The following is a 14,876-nucleotide window of genomic DNA, read 5'->3' as shown; positions in this document are numbered from 1 at the left end:
ACTAGGTCAAACTCGTAGACAGAACCGAGAAGTGGCTGCTGGGGATCGAGGGGCTCGGGACAGGGAGAGGCAGGTAGAAGGGCACAAACTTCCAGCTAGTAGGTAAGTGAGGCCGGTCCGAGGATCTCATGCATGCCACAGTGACCGCCGTGGGTGACAGTGCATGTATTGTGAAACGAAGTTTGGGGAGGGAACAGAACTTACATGTCCTCACACACACACACAAAGACCCACAGGTAAGTTGATGGGTTTGTTAGTTAACTCGATGGGGGAATCTTTTCATTACGCATATCAAATCACCACGATGTATACTGTAAGCATTGTATGATTTTACATCAACTACACTTACATAAAGCTGAAATGACAAATATAAACCAAAAAAAGGAAAAGAAAATCTTGTGTCAAGAACAAAAATAACTCTTACAACTGGGTAATAAGACAAACACCCCAAGTACAAAACAAACAAAGACTTGAATAGACATTTCATCAAAGAAGATGCACAAATGGATCCCTGGCTGGTGTAGCTCAGTGGATTGAGCGCGGGCCTGCAAACCAGACGATCGCAGTTCAATTCCCAGTCAGGGCACATGCCTGGGTTGCAGGCCGGTTCCCGGCAGGGGCCAGTTCCCAGCAGGGGATGCACGAGAAGCAACCATACATTGATGTTTCTCTTCCTCTCGCCTTCCCTTCCCCTCTAAAGATAAATAAATAAATATTTTTTTAAAAAAAGAAGATGCACAAATGGGCTAATAACCCACATGGAAAACACTCAAGACAAGAAGTTATTAGGGAAACAAAAATGGAAATTATAATAAGATGCCCTTTATCCACTGAAAAGCTACAATCAGAAAGCTGATCCAGGATGTGGGGGAACCTGAACCCCTCGTACGCTGCTGGTGGGGCTGGACAAGGGTCAGACCACTTCGGAGAACAGTTTGGCAGTTTCTTAAAATGTTAAACATAAACTCAACCTACGTTCCTGAGTATTTACCCGAGAGAAATGAAAACATACGTCCACCCCAAACTGGTGCACAAATATTCATTAGCGACAGTGTAATAGGCCAAAAGGAGGAATAGCAACGAAGTCCATGGTCAAGTCCATGGTCAGGTGACTGCATCCACATAATGGAGCACGACAAAATCTTTCTGCTATTTTTACTGCTGCTTAACGTCTACAATAATTTTCCATGGACAATTAAACATCTTCTATCTTGTGAAATATTCTCGTCTATTTTCTGTCAGTGGTTATGAAACATTTATTATTTTTTCAGGGTGCACATCTTTTCTTCCCCACTAGTTTACAAACAGCTCAGGAATCCTGTTTCGGCTACATAATGTTACCACATAGTATTGTATCGTGGGGGACCCCGTCTGCCTTTTAACCTGTAATTACCACCATCCCGTTTTTCAGCCATTTTTATGGGAGAAGGGAAGGAACAGAAGGTAAAACTCAAGGTAAAACTCATTCTCCTTCGGAAAAGCGCTTATGAAGAGCCAGAGCTGGAATTTCAACCCCAGTCCAAGTGAGATAAGGAAGCCAAGAGGGAAGGGAGAGAACCAGGAGAAAAGGTGGGAAAAGGCAAGACAGGGCGATGCAGAGGCCCCACTTCGCCGGGAAACCCTGTGAGCCGGCCCAGTTGGGATGCAGGGGGTCACAGCAGTGGACCAGAATCAAGGTCGTCGGCTGGGTTGCTTGGGCAGCCTCCAGGGAGAACCCCATGCACCCCAGCAGCCGATGGGTTTCCCACAGGCTGATACTGTCAGATGAAGAGCCTGAAGTTGTCTCTCAGTCATGAGCTAGAACCTCAGTGAGATCATGTGAGGACCCTGAGTGCTGGGGAGCCTATGACTTCTGATGCTTCCACCACGGAGCAGGGAATGCGGCCTGCGGGAACCAGGCCTGCCCGAAACAGAGGACAACGGCCTCAGCCCGGATCAGGTTGGAGCTGCAGGCACGTGCCCACTGACAGAACAGCACCCAGCACAAGTCCCCAAGGCACAGCACCCATCTTGGGCACAGGAAGGGGATAAGAGTCTCTAAAGCAACCGGCTTCAGAGTTTGCCTGGAAATGCCAAGACCAAGTGCAGAGTGCAGACATGGAACACTGAAGAGGGAAATCAAACCCAGTTAAGGAAAGGAAAAAAAATCAGGGGGCCTGAGTACGTGGCCTGTGAAATTCAAGCTTACTTCACTGCCGGTGGCCCCGAGGGCCAACCCAGCCTGCAGCGGGCAGTGAGCGCTGGCTCCCCCTCCCTCAGGGAGGCCTGGGCCCAGCACCCAGGCTGAGGAGGCAGGGCAGGCAGTGGTCGCCAGGGAGTGCCAACTCCACCCGTCTTTGCTAGTGCTGAGTGTGACCTCTTTAACTAGATGGCTAAGTGTGCTGGGCAGGCCCCTGGGATGGCCTCCAATGACCTCTGGTCTGTAGTCACACTCTTGTGTAATCCCTTTCCCTTGAAGGTGGGCTGGGCATAGGGACTGCTCTTATTAGTGCGTCAGGACAATGGGAAGCCACCTCCGAGATTTGGTTCTTCAAGACAGACTCTGATCTGCCCACAAGCACACCCTCTCTCCTCTCCTGGCTTCCAACTCTGACGCAGCCAGCTGCCATCTCATGAGCTGCCCTGTGGAAAGGCCTACGGGAAGGGGCTGAGGGCGGCTCTCAGCCATCAGCCACGCTGAACTGAGGCCCTGAGTCCCACGATCCACGAGGAAGCCTGCCAACAGCCGCACGAGCTGTTGAGCCTTGAGGGGACTGTAGTCTGGTGAGAGATCCTGCCCCTCGCCTTCCGAGGCCCCCACTGCACAGCGCCTGGGTTCCTGGCCCACAAAAGCTGTGAGTTAATACCGTTGTTGTTCTACACCAACAGGTTTGGGGGTGAGTTGTTATGCAGCAACAGGCAACTCATATGCTATGCTGACTGTTTTCTTTGTGTGGTATTAAATCGGTTCTGCCTGAATGACAGCTGAAGGAGAGACGGAGAACTGGGGATATAAGGAACCAGACTCAGTGGCGCGCACGACAGGCCAGGGACCCTCGAAAAGAGGACGGCAGATGAGAAGAGAGGCAAGGACATGTAGCCGAGAATATGTTTTCTGATCTGAGTGTGTGCCTGGGTCCCGGAGTGTCTTCATCTGTCCCCACACTGAAAGTCGCAGCCTCTTTGCTTTGTCGGTAATTACAGACACCGGGGACACGCGGCCCTCACCGCCTTCCTTCGGGAGCACACTGAAGGCAGCAGCGCGGTTCAGTGGGAGCGGTCCTGGGTTTGTCTTTCCACTGCAGCACAGGCAGGAGACTTTTATGGGGCTCGGTCTTCTTATTTGTAAACCCAGAGGCACCAACGAGACGGTCTCTGAAGTATTTTCCAGAGATAAAACTCTATGAGTCTCTGACTTCCGCCAGGTCACCTCATCTCAGAAACGCCAAGTCGGCATGGCCTTGCTTCGGCCCTAACTGCACTGCCGGAGAAGGGTCCTCCTCAGCGGGTCTGGGCAGGTGTCTCAGGGTCACGTGAGGGCGTTTTCCGTAGCTGACTCACCTTTGTCACAGGTGGAGCCAGCACCAGAGGCGATGCCCATGTAGGCCTCACGCAAAGGCAGGCCGTCAGGAGGTGCGGGGAGCGGGCGGCTGCACGAGGGGATGGGGCTGTTCCCAGAAAGACAGTGCCCAACACCAGGTCCTTCTAATGACCCAGGTCCCCTGACCTACCCCCTGCCCCACGCTGCCTCCTTAAATGTACAGACCGGGGTGTGTGGACCTCACAGAGTCGCGGCAGCGCCTGAGCGCCGAGCCACACTCCCGGTAGGCTGACCGACACCTGGGAACCGGGTCGGTTTGTTCGATCATTGCCCTCCTGGCAGGGCCGGGCTGGAGACATGCATGAGAAGGAAGGTGGAGCACGGGGCTGTGCCGTCCGTGGCACCTCCCCTTAAAGCAAGGGTGGGCCGTACATTCCCAGAGGCAGGCCCTCCCCGTGGAGAGCCCCGGGCACTGCGCTCAGTGAGAACTGATCTTGGGTACATGGCACCGCAGGTGGGGAGAGCGTCACGGCTGGGACCCTGAGATTACGGGGAAATTGAGCATCACACCGAAGGTGGTAACCGCAAAGCCAGGTGGCTCTGGGGATGGGAACGGGCTGACCAATGAGGGCACGGGACCATCGTGGGCCCCCGGGGCTCCCCGGGCCAGGATGCGGGGGCAGTCGGCCTGGGAAGCTGGAAGCTTTGCAACGTGCTGCCCGGTGTGTCAAGGTTTCCTGGTGCAAGGACAGGGGAATGTTACTGAGACATAACCTGCGACAGAGGCTGGAACACAGCACGGGCTCACCACGGGTCTGACCAGTAACTACACACAGTAAACGCCCCGTGACTCAGGTCTCTGAACACAGAGGTCCCTTGTAGTTGAAAACAATTCTGCTGAAAACACAGAACTAGAGAAATGTTATAATCTGGGAAGCTCTTTAGTCTGCTGGCTCGTCACTTCTTCTGAATCAGCAAAACTCTTGAGAACCTGAAGAGGCAATGTATCCCATTCTAAGGAAACAGCTCAGAAATTATGTTTATGATTTCGGGGCGTCTGTGACCTCAGGAAAACAGCCTCTAGTTTAGTCCAACATTCCTTTTATGTTTGAGGAGACTGAGGCCCACAGAGGTCGTGAGGTCAATTATGACCAATCAGTAGAAAGGCTGAGGCTGGTACCTGGGTCTTCTAACTGCCCCACAGTGCTGGGAGGGACCAAGGCACCGTGGGACCCCAGCACGTGTTTCTGAGCCAGACGGGACTCGGGTCAGCCACCGCTCCTCACTGAAGCTCACCGCGACTTTCCACAGGACAGGCCATTTCCAATACTGTTGACAGGACGGCCAATTTCCAGTGAGAAATGTGAGGACTACAATTGTGACTTGGTCTTTTGTCTGGAACACAAATCTAATACTGGAGTCAAGCAGGTACAGAGAATGCCAGAGGAGGTGACCTGAGGACACTGTGATCCCTCCCCACAGCTGGCACCTGAGCCCAGAGGGACTCGAGGCGGTGGCAGGGCGAGCTGGCCACACCTGGAGAAAGGCCCCATCTTAGCTGGAAACCGGGAAGCTGTCCGGGGCTGTGCTCGGGCATCCCCGGCGCAGTGCCTGACACACGGCAGGGGCGCCACAAATACTGCTGCCTTCCCTTCTTGTTCCACCCGGAACAGGTATGCGTTCTTTTAATCTCTGGTGCCCAGACAGGCTTGTGGCAGAAGCCTGAGTCTGAGAGTTACTGCCCTCTGAGGAGCCCTGGTAACCACACACGCCCTGCTCCCCCGCCCCAAACCTCCGAGCTAGGCTGTTATCATGGCAACAGGAGGAGACACTCTGGTCTCTGCTTCTCTCTCTCTGACTCGTGGATACCTGCCAGGTAGCAGATGGCCTGTGTGGACAATTACCTTCATTTTGCTGCAGTGTATTTAAATTAAACAAACCGGCCTCTTTGCTGCCGATTTTGAGAGGCCCTCTCAGAAAAACAAAACACCAAAAAAGAACCCTGGGAGAAAGGAGCCATCAGTCTAAGATGCAAGGGAGCCAACCGCAAAGGCAAAGAGAACTGGGATGTGTAAGGAACAGCCTCTGTGCATTTTTTCCCTTCAAAAAAGGGTAAAAAACAAACAAACAAAAACAAAACACACATGCTATTTTGAGCTGGTGCTGGCTGGCTCTGCTAGGAAAATGCAGCTGTCTCATGGAACACAGAAGTAAAGGGAGAGAGAGGACGATCTGGTGCCGCACTGTCTGTCCTGCAAGATGTGGCAATAATTGCCTAACTCAGCACGAGTTATGACACTGGGAGTTAGGACCAGGGATGGGAGCAAGCGGACGATGGAGAGCAGGGGGAGGAGAGGAGAAAGACAACCACGGAGCAGTGAGCTGGGATGCAGGCTGTGCGTCCCTTGGGGCTGAATTCAAACAGATAAAGGATGCGCCTGGAGACCTCGCTCTCTAGGCAAAGGTGCCTGCCTGCCTGCTTAAGTGCAGAGCAGCGTTTAAGGATAAACCTGTCTTCTAACACCGGAGCGAGGGGCCGGCTTCCCGGACCACTGTCAACACACAGTCGTCTTGTTGTGTGTGCATTGGAAAGTCAGGGCCATCAAAAAGTCTGCCATGAGCTCCTTCCGCAGAGGGCTGACATACCTGTTTGTACCCATGTCACCTCAGGAAACTCGGCGCTTACACTTAGCCTGTCCCCCTGTGGTGGCTGTGGGGACACAGCAGCCGCAGGTGGGAAATGGCTACTTCAGGGCTGCTGGCTGTTTTGTGGTCACAGTGTTGGCATCAGGTGGAAAGTCGTGGTTCTCGATCTTCGTGATTCATCCACATTCAAGTCCGACTAAATTATACAGAAGACAACGCTTACCTCGAGGCTTAATGGGGGGAGGGGGGCAAGGTATTGGGCTATCTTTCTTAGCAGTAGAGGAAAGCATACAAAGCTCAGACAAAAAACAACCTATTAAAACTCACCCTAAACCCAAAGATCAACAGTAAGTTGAAAGTTAGACGTTTCAATAGGGAAGCTCATAAATTCCAAGGCTAGAATCACCCTCTTTCTGTTTGTTTCTCCTAGTTTGCCCCACTCTATTGGAAAATGGTATCCCATTAGTGATCATTGCAGGATTTTAACACCAGCTCTCGGCAAAATGATCAGGAACCTCATTAAGGGGGAAAAATCCCTATAAAACGAATGCCAAACACCCCGACTGCACATTAGAAACAAGAAGAAAACAGGCTCCCAGGAGAGCGTGGCCCTTACTCAGACACGGCTACATTAATGGCCATCAGGCAGGCAGCCAGAACCTACCACTGATATTTTAAAATTCAGTGAGACGAATTCAAATGCTCTGCGTGGGCAGGCCAAACCAGCACAGAGTGAGGGGCGGCACCTTCCACACCACCCCTCTCTGCCGAGTGCCTGGTTATCTGCAACACCGTGGGCAGAATCCAGGCTCTGTGGTTGACAATCTGATTTGGATTCGGCTCTGCTCTCTGCTTGCTGTGTGATCTGGGGCAACTTGCTTAACTTCTCTGGCACCTCAGGTTCTTCATATATAAAATGGCGGTAATAATCTCTCCACAGGTGGGTGAGGAGGAACATAAAGTGTGTCCCACATCGGCTCAGCAGCCTGCTACCTGCCACTACTCAGCAAGGTGCTGGGAATACGAAGGGGCAAGGTCTCCACTGGGAGGTGCACAGGCTGGAGGGCAGCCGGGCAACTAGCACACAGAGGAGGATGCAACCCGCGCCTACCTGGAGCTACAAAGGAAAAGCAGTACAGACACAGAGGGCTTAACTCCGACCTTCCAGAAGGGTCAGGTTTCACAGAGGGGTGGCATCTGAGAGTATCTTCAGGGGTATGATTTCATGAGGCAGAAGAGGCCTGGGAAGGGCGGTGCAGGTGAGGAGAGAGCATGAGCAGGGACAGAGGCGGCTGTGCATGGGGATAAGACGCGGCGCGGGGAGTACGGAAGCCACGTGATGGGAAAGGGAAGGGTGTGAAAGGGCCACAAGCGTGCAGAGCCATAAATAAATGGTCGCCAAGTTAATTGACCAGGCCACAGAATGGGCAACTGCGGCCCATGACCAAATCCAGCTCACTACCTGCTTTTTACAATCCACGAGTAAAAATGGTTTTACATTTTGAAATGGTTACATTTCAAGTGGTTACATAAGTACTCACATAATATCGTTGGTTTGGCTGGCAAAGCCTGAAATATTTACTAGCTAACCCTTGAAGCGGAAGCTTGCTGACTTGCCTTAGGCAGGGGCAGAGGGAGCTGGGGGAGGTGGGAATGATGAGGTCAGTGTGGTCCGTCCTGAGGAATCAGGGGCGATGTGAGGGAGGGACAGGGAAGCAAGAGGCAGCAGACAAGGAGACTCATTAGGAGGCTTTTCCCACAGACCATGTGACAGGTGAGGGCGGCTGGCATGGCGAAGGGTGAGAGGAGCGGAAAGGAGAGGGGGGAGAGCAAGAGCTCGGAGAAAAACGGACCGGACTTGACGACCGAGTAGGAAGAGCAAGATGGGGAGGGAGCATGCCTGTGCGGGGTGCGGGCAACGTGTTAGCGCAGCAGGACATAGGGACAGAGCAGTGATTTGTGTGGGAAGGTGACTGGGCATCTTTCAGCCTCCATCCCACCCTTAACCCCCAGAATAAGGGGTGCTGAGAAAGCCTGGGGCTCAGATTGGTGTCACAGAGAAAGGCTCTCTGGGCTCAAGGCAGGGCTTCTTAATTGGGAGGTCATTTTGCCTGCTGGGGACCTGGGGATAGGGGTGGCTGGAGCTAGAATGCAGGGGGGAGAGGTCAAGAATGCTTCTAAATATCCTACTAGGCACAGAAGAGTCCCCTGCCCTCCGACAAAAAGCCATCTGGCTCCACATGTCCACAGTGCTGAGAGGAAGACCCCTGCTTGAGGGTGATTCAGAGTTGCTCCGTCCTACGGAGGGTGACCAGTCCAGGGCTGCTTTTCCCGGGTGGTAAGCTGCTGCAGAAGGAAGGGCAGGCCACGGTGGCCTAAGGCCAGGGGAGAACTTTCAAGAGCCCAAGAATAAACTCTGATATCTTCTGCACATTTGGGAGATGACCCGGAGGGCAGCTATGGGCCCGAGAGTCTCTTAGATTCTCGGTTTCCTGACGCCTGAGGTAGTTGAATATGGGAGCTGAAGTCTAAAAGGGGAAAGTAACTGTCTAAACAGTGACTGCTATTATTTGTGACGTTAGCAAGAATACATACAATAAGGGCACTGAAGGGTTTACAGTCAGCCGGCTTGGCAAGCAGCAGTGAGTCGGTTCTTATCACAGGTAACGCCTGAGCTGCAGTGCACTGTCTCTGCATCGCCTCTGATTTTGGAAAACATGCCCCCTCCCTCTCTCTTTCTTTTTTAAGCATTGGGACATCTACACCACAGCTCCAAATGAGAGTGATTCTACTAGCCAAATTATGATTAGCAGTCAAGGGAGATGAAAGTAAAAGAGTCTATTGTAGCCTTTAGAACACGATTCCCTGAGCTGAAAAGAGGCAGATGTTCATCTCTGTTCAGGACTCCAGGCCAGGAGGCTCCCTACCTTAGCCTTGTTGCTAATATGGACCATCGGAACCAGGCTTACGGCAAGGTGAGGCCTAACAGAAAGAGAGCACCAGGGATCCTGCCCTCCTGTGGGAGGCATGGCCGAGAGTCCCAGAAATTAGTCAACGGGAGGAGGTGATGCCCTTTTCATAGGATGCATTTGCTTGTCTGGAAAAGTGGAGGGCAGACGATTGGCCTGAATAAACCCTGGGGAAGGAGCCGTTTACTGAAAGTGTAGACAATGACGTGAGGACCGTAGGGTCTCCAAGTCACAGTAGGACATGCCAGGCAAAAGGAACCCAGTTGAATTTCTGTAGCCCCTTTTTGGTTTACAGCCTTTCCCCAATATACCAACTGGTTATCAGTGACAAAAGGATCAAAGAATTGTGATGCGGGAAGTTTACAGATGAGGAAACTGAAGTTTCTAAGGGTTTGTACATATTCAGACAGAAAAAAAAATGAAGTTTTGTCATCAAGATTCTGAGTCAGAAAATCTAACATGCAGACTGAAGATTTAATCCTTCCTCCATTGGGGTGAATGCATGCAGTGAGGTGTGTGCAGCAGGGTGTGTGTGTGCAGTGGGGTGTGTGTGTGCAACGGGGTGAGTGTGTGCAGTGGGGTGAGTGCACGTAGCAGGGTGAGTGTGTTCAGCTGGGGGTGTGCATAACGGGGTGAGTGTGTGCAGCTGGGTGAGTGCATGTAGCGAGGTGAGTATGTGTAGCGGGGTAGATGAGTGCAGCAGGGTGAGTGTGTGCAGCAGGGTGGGTGTTTGCAGTGGGGTGAGTGTGTGCAGTGGGGTGGGTGTGTGCATCAGAGTGAGTGTGTGCAGTGGGGTGGGTGTGTGCAGTGGGGTGAGTGGATGCAGCAGGGTGAGTGTGCATCAGGGTGAGTGTGTGCGTGCAGTGGGTGAGTGGATGCAGCCGGGTGAGTGTGCATCAGGGTGAGTGTGTGGGTGCAGTGGGGTGAGTGGATGCAGCAGGGTGAGTGTGCATCAGGGTGAGTGTGTGTAGTGGGGCGGGTGAGTGCAGCAGGGTGAGTGTGTGCAGTGGGGTGGGTGTGTGCAGTGGGGTTGGGGAGAAGCAGGCCGTTGCAGAAGACAAAGCCCATTTGTCAGAGCTGTCAGCATTCCACTACTCTACTGAATATTTCCTTTCCAAGGTGCTGATAACTTCCTCACTGTCAATTTCAAGGGCTTCCGTGTTTATTGTCTTGTTAACTTTCTCCTTGAAACTGACTGGGCTTTCACAAGAACCCACAATCCGACCCCTCCTGCCCACTACTCTTTCTTCCTTGTGTCTACTAAGGTGCACGTTTATAATTTCTACCCCAATTTTATGTTGAAGACTTGCACATCCACAACGCTGGCCCTGTGTTCTCCCTGAAATACCAGTTGCATGTCCCCAAGTACCTAGTAGACCAGACAAAAAAAATGCCTGCCTGCCTATTCTTCATAACTTAATAGCTTCAAAACCAGACCAAAGTTCCCTCCCTAACCCAGATCACTCCCCATTTTCACTTCTTCACTCATGGGTATTTCAGTCATGGGTATTTCAGTCACTGGTATTTTCCCAGGTTCTCAGGCTCAAAACCTAGAAGTCATCTTTCACTCATTCTTTTCTGTTGATGCTCTGCTGAGACTCAGACTGGAATGTTTTGGGGGGACCTACGGTGGTCCTAGGAAGTCAGTATTCCCCCAGCACACGGCAAATTTCTCCAGCCTGGTGTGTGGGCTTTTCCTGGACTCCCAGGCAGATCCCTTTCACAGGCTGCATGCATTCTGGTCAGGAGAGGAAAAGACAAGTTCAGCACAGAAGGGAAAGAAAAAAGCAGGCAAGCACATCCACCAGCTTGTCACAGATGAGACTGAAGAACACTGGGAGCACCACAAAGACCCAACGCTGTTCCCCCTGTATCCTCAAGGCTGCCAACTCCTTATGGGTGTTCAGGGATTTTGCAAGGGGAGTGAGACCAAACGCCTATTTTTAAATATTGAAATGGCATTTCCTCTTGTGGGGAGAAATAACACAAAACCCCCAACCGGCAAGGTGCCAGGTCTCTGTAGTGAGTGTAAAAGCCAAGAGGGACCAGCAAGCACCCAGGGGACCTTGATGAGGCGACAGTGTGCAGAGGGTGTGGGGTCAGTGCACGCAGACGAGGGTGGCGCCCAGGCCTCAAGCTGCAGCAGAGCCACGCAGGCCAACACAGTGGTCCCTGTTCACTAAGACACCTGGGCCGTCTGCGAACTCAGGACGGCAGCAGTGGTGCCAAAGGCTCAGATGTCACTGACCTGGCTTGGGTTTCTGTGTTTAGGGCATCACGCCAACCACAAAATAACTTTCATGCTATTTGAAGGTGGGATTCATGTAGAATTTCTCCTTTTATCCTCTGAAAGGTCAGGCTCACTGCCTTGAACATGGGTAGTAAGACACTGCTGAATAAGTAAATAAACAGCAACCCTTTGCCTCTGAGGGAGCCAGCACTGCAAGCTTCCGTTTCAGAACATGGCATAGGGGGGTGGCGTGGATGGGGGAGAGTCCCAAAGATTTCAGAGGCATGCGAATCACTTCCCGGTAAGACTGTGTCCAAAGGTTAAGTGACCAAGAGGGGAAATGACCCATGAGCACATCAAGAGGTCTGCCAATAATCTTTTTAATGGGCAGAGGTGGTTTTCATTTGTTGTTACATTTTTTAAAAGTACTTTCTCTTAAATTTACAAAGTTAACACTCATGAGGTTTGCTGGAGTCCTCAGGGGTCCACCCTGGCTAACTAAATGAACACTGAACGCCCTTCCTTCAGGCATATTTGGGGGGCTGTGGTCAGAGAGGGCCAGCCCACACCATGCCTTCTCTGGGGCAGAAGTAGAGGATTATCTTCTTGGTTCTGGAAATCAGAAAGGGCAGGATCCCACATAACATCCCAGCTGACTCAAGTAACAAGAGAGATCCCAAAATGCAGCAACAGGCAAGTGGTTTGACAGGCAGGCTTCAGCAGCCTGGGTCTAGCTTCGCATTTTGTCAACTTCAAGAGAATGAGGATCGTGTACAGAATCAAAGTCGGTGAAACGAACATGTTCATTTATTCCCTTGTTGGCCCAAGGTTAGCTTTAAATTGACCTGAGAAATAATACACCAGCAGCAGTAATTTCTAGTTCTTGGATTACACAATAATCCATAAATTAAAAAAAAACTGTCTAGAAATGTCTATTGGAGGTTCTACTGCTGCCAAAAATAAACGCCCACAGTGTCTGCCCCCTCCTGCAAGACGGTTCTCAGAAGCGTAGGGAGTTCCCAAGCGCAGGCTTCACTCTGAGCTGGCACATTCAGAGAGGAGTCAGGAGAGGCGAGTCTGGGTGGATTGCTGGAACATTCCCAGCAAGTGGCTTTGACCGCAGAGTGTATCTCTGGGGTGTACAAGGGGGAAGAGGAGGAGGAGAACACTGGGGGTCAGCAAGCCCAGTGGGGTGATGCGCTGTACCAGCAGGAAAGGTACAGTCGATAGCAAGGGGATGAGACTGTCGGGCACGGAGTGGATGGAGAAGGGAGCAGGAAGGACAGATCTGCCCACTTTACACCTACATATTACCGGTATCTGCTTCTCTGCTTCTGCTGACCAAACTGGAGGGGAAGTGTGGTCATGTGACTTGCTTTGGCCAATGAAGTGGAGCGGGTGTGATGTGTGGCACTTCCTGGCAGACGCATTACATTGCAGCACTTCACTGGCCATCCTGGTCTTCCACTTCGCCCGTGTCAACGTATCTACTGATACGGAAGTGCCACAGATCAAAGCAATAAACTCCGTGTGGATGAAGAAAACAAGCTCTACACTAAAGCCACTGAGATTCCGGGCTGCCCGCCTCCCCTAACCCATGCTTTCTCTTCCTGCCCTCTTTCTCAGTCTGCCACTCCTTTCTTGCCTGCTCCTTTCACTAACCCTCTCGCTTCCTTTCTTTTCCCCTTTACTCTGATTCCACTGCTCTCCTAACTGGAAATAACAATAAAGTAATTCCCATTCTTCATCTGAAACAGATACATTTGTTCTATGCAAAAGACATAATTAATTTTTTGAATTAACATCTCATACTTCCTTCCTTAAAAAGAAAAGCCCTGGACTTCCGGCCAAGATGGAGGCACAGGTAGACACATTTTGCCTCCTCACACAACCAAAGGAAGGACAACAACAAATTTAAAAACAAAAAATAATCAGGACTGCCAGAAAATTGAACTGTATGGAAGTCCAACAACCAAGGAGTCAAAGAAGAAACATTCATGCAGACCGGTACCGGTAGGAGGGGCGGAGATGGTTACTATGTAACAGGTACACCTAGATGAAACAATACGGCCCAAAGCTCCAGAAAAAATACAACTAAGCAAGCAAGAGGTAGCCAACCCATCAGTTGCAGAGTTCAAAACGCTGGTAATCGGGATGCTCACAGAAATGGTTGAATATGGTTGCAAATTAGAGGAAAAAGTGAAGACTATGCAAAGTGAAATAAAGGAAAATGTACAGGGAACTGATAGTGATGGGAAGGAAACTGGGACTCAAATCAACAGTTTGGAGAAGAAGGAAGAAATACACATTCAACCAGAAGAGGATTAAGAAGCAAGAATTCAAAAAAGGAGGAGAGGCTTAGGAACCTCTGGGACAACATGAAATGTTCTGACATTCGAATCAGGGGTGCCAGAAGGAAAAGAAGAGCAAGAAATTGAAACTTATTTGAAAAAATAATGATGGAGAACTTCCCCAATCTGGCAAAGAAAACAGACTTCCAGGAAATCCAGGAAGCTCAGAGAGTCCCAAAGAAGTTGGACCCAAGGAAGCAAACACCAAGGCACATCATAATTACATCAGCCAAGATTAAAGGTAAGGAGAGAATCTTAAAAGCAGCAAGAGAAAAGGAAACAATTACCTACAAAGGAGTACCCATAAGGCTATCATCTGATTTCTCAAAAGACACCTTGCAGGCAAGAAGGGGCTGGAAAGTATTCCAAGTCATGAAAGGCAAGGACCTACATCCAAGATGGCTCTATCCAGCAAAACTATCATTTAGAATGGAAGGGCAGATAAAGTGCTTCTCAGATAAGGTCAAGTTAAAGGAGTTCATCATCACCAAGCCCTTATTATATGAAACATTAAAGGGACTTACCTAAGAAGAAGAAGAAGAAAAATATGAATAGTAAAATGACAACAAAACCACAACAATTAACAATTTAACTTAAAAAACAAAACCCAAAACAAACACGAATGAAGCAAACAACTAGAACAGGAACAGAATCACAGAAATGGAGATCACATGGAGGGTTATCAGTGGGGAGGGGAGGAGGGAGAGAATGGGGGGAAAGGTACAGAGAATAAGTAGGACAGACGGTAGGTAGAAAATAGACAGCGGGAGGTTAAGAAAAGTATGGGAAATGGAGAAGCTAAAGGACTTATATGTATGACCCACGGACATAAAATAAGGTGGGGGAATGCTGGTAGGAGGGGGTACAGGGTGGAGGGGAATAAAGGGGAGAGAGAAAATGGGACAACTGTAATAGCATAATCAATAAAATATATTTTTAAAAGGAAAATATTTATGGAATGAAACGTGCAGAATTATAAATTTCCCTAACTGCATATTTTATTTCAGAGGAAAAATGTAAAGGATACTGGAAAACAGAATCTGTCAATAAGATTTCCTACAGTTTTTTAAGAAAATACAAAAGTTTGTTTAAATTTTTTCCCCAAAAAGCCCTGAGGGTAAATTAAATGTCAGCTTTAGCTTATCTATAAGATGCATGCT

At 50.3% G+C, this 14,876-nt stretch overlaps 1 protein-coding gene across 10 annotated transcripts in view; it reads right to left on the bottom strand.

The window, feature by feature from the left end:
* DTNB (dystrobrevin beta) overlaps positions 1-14,876 on the bottom strand; it is a 171,358-nt gene that overhangs the window by 12,951 nt on the left and 143,531 nt on the right. The gene's annotated exons all lie outside the window — the stretch shown is intronic.

This window comes from Sturnira hondurensis, unplaced genomic scaffold, assembly GCF_014824575.4.
Source record: "Sturnira hondurensis isolate 20B ecotype Veracruz unplaced genomic scaffold, ASM1482457v3 Scaffold0016663, whole genome shotgun sequence".
Taxonomy (NCBI): domain Eukaryota; kingdom Metazoa; phylum Chordata; class Mammalia; order Chiroptera; family Phyllostomidae; genus Sturnira; species Sturnira hondurensis.
Note: the sequence above shows the minus strand (reverse complement) of the source record. Positions and strands in the feature narration are given on the sequence as shown.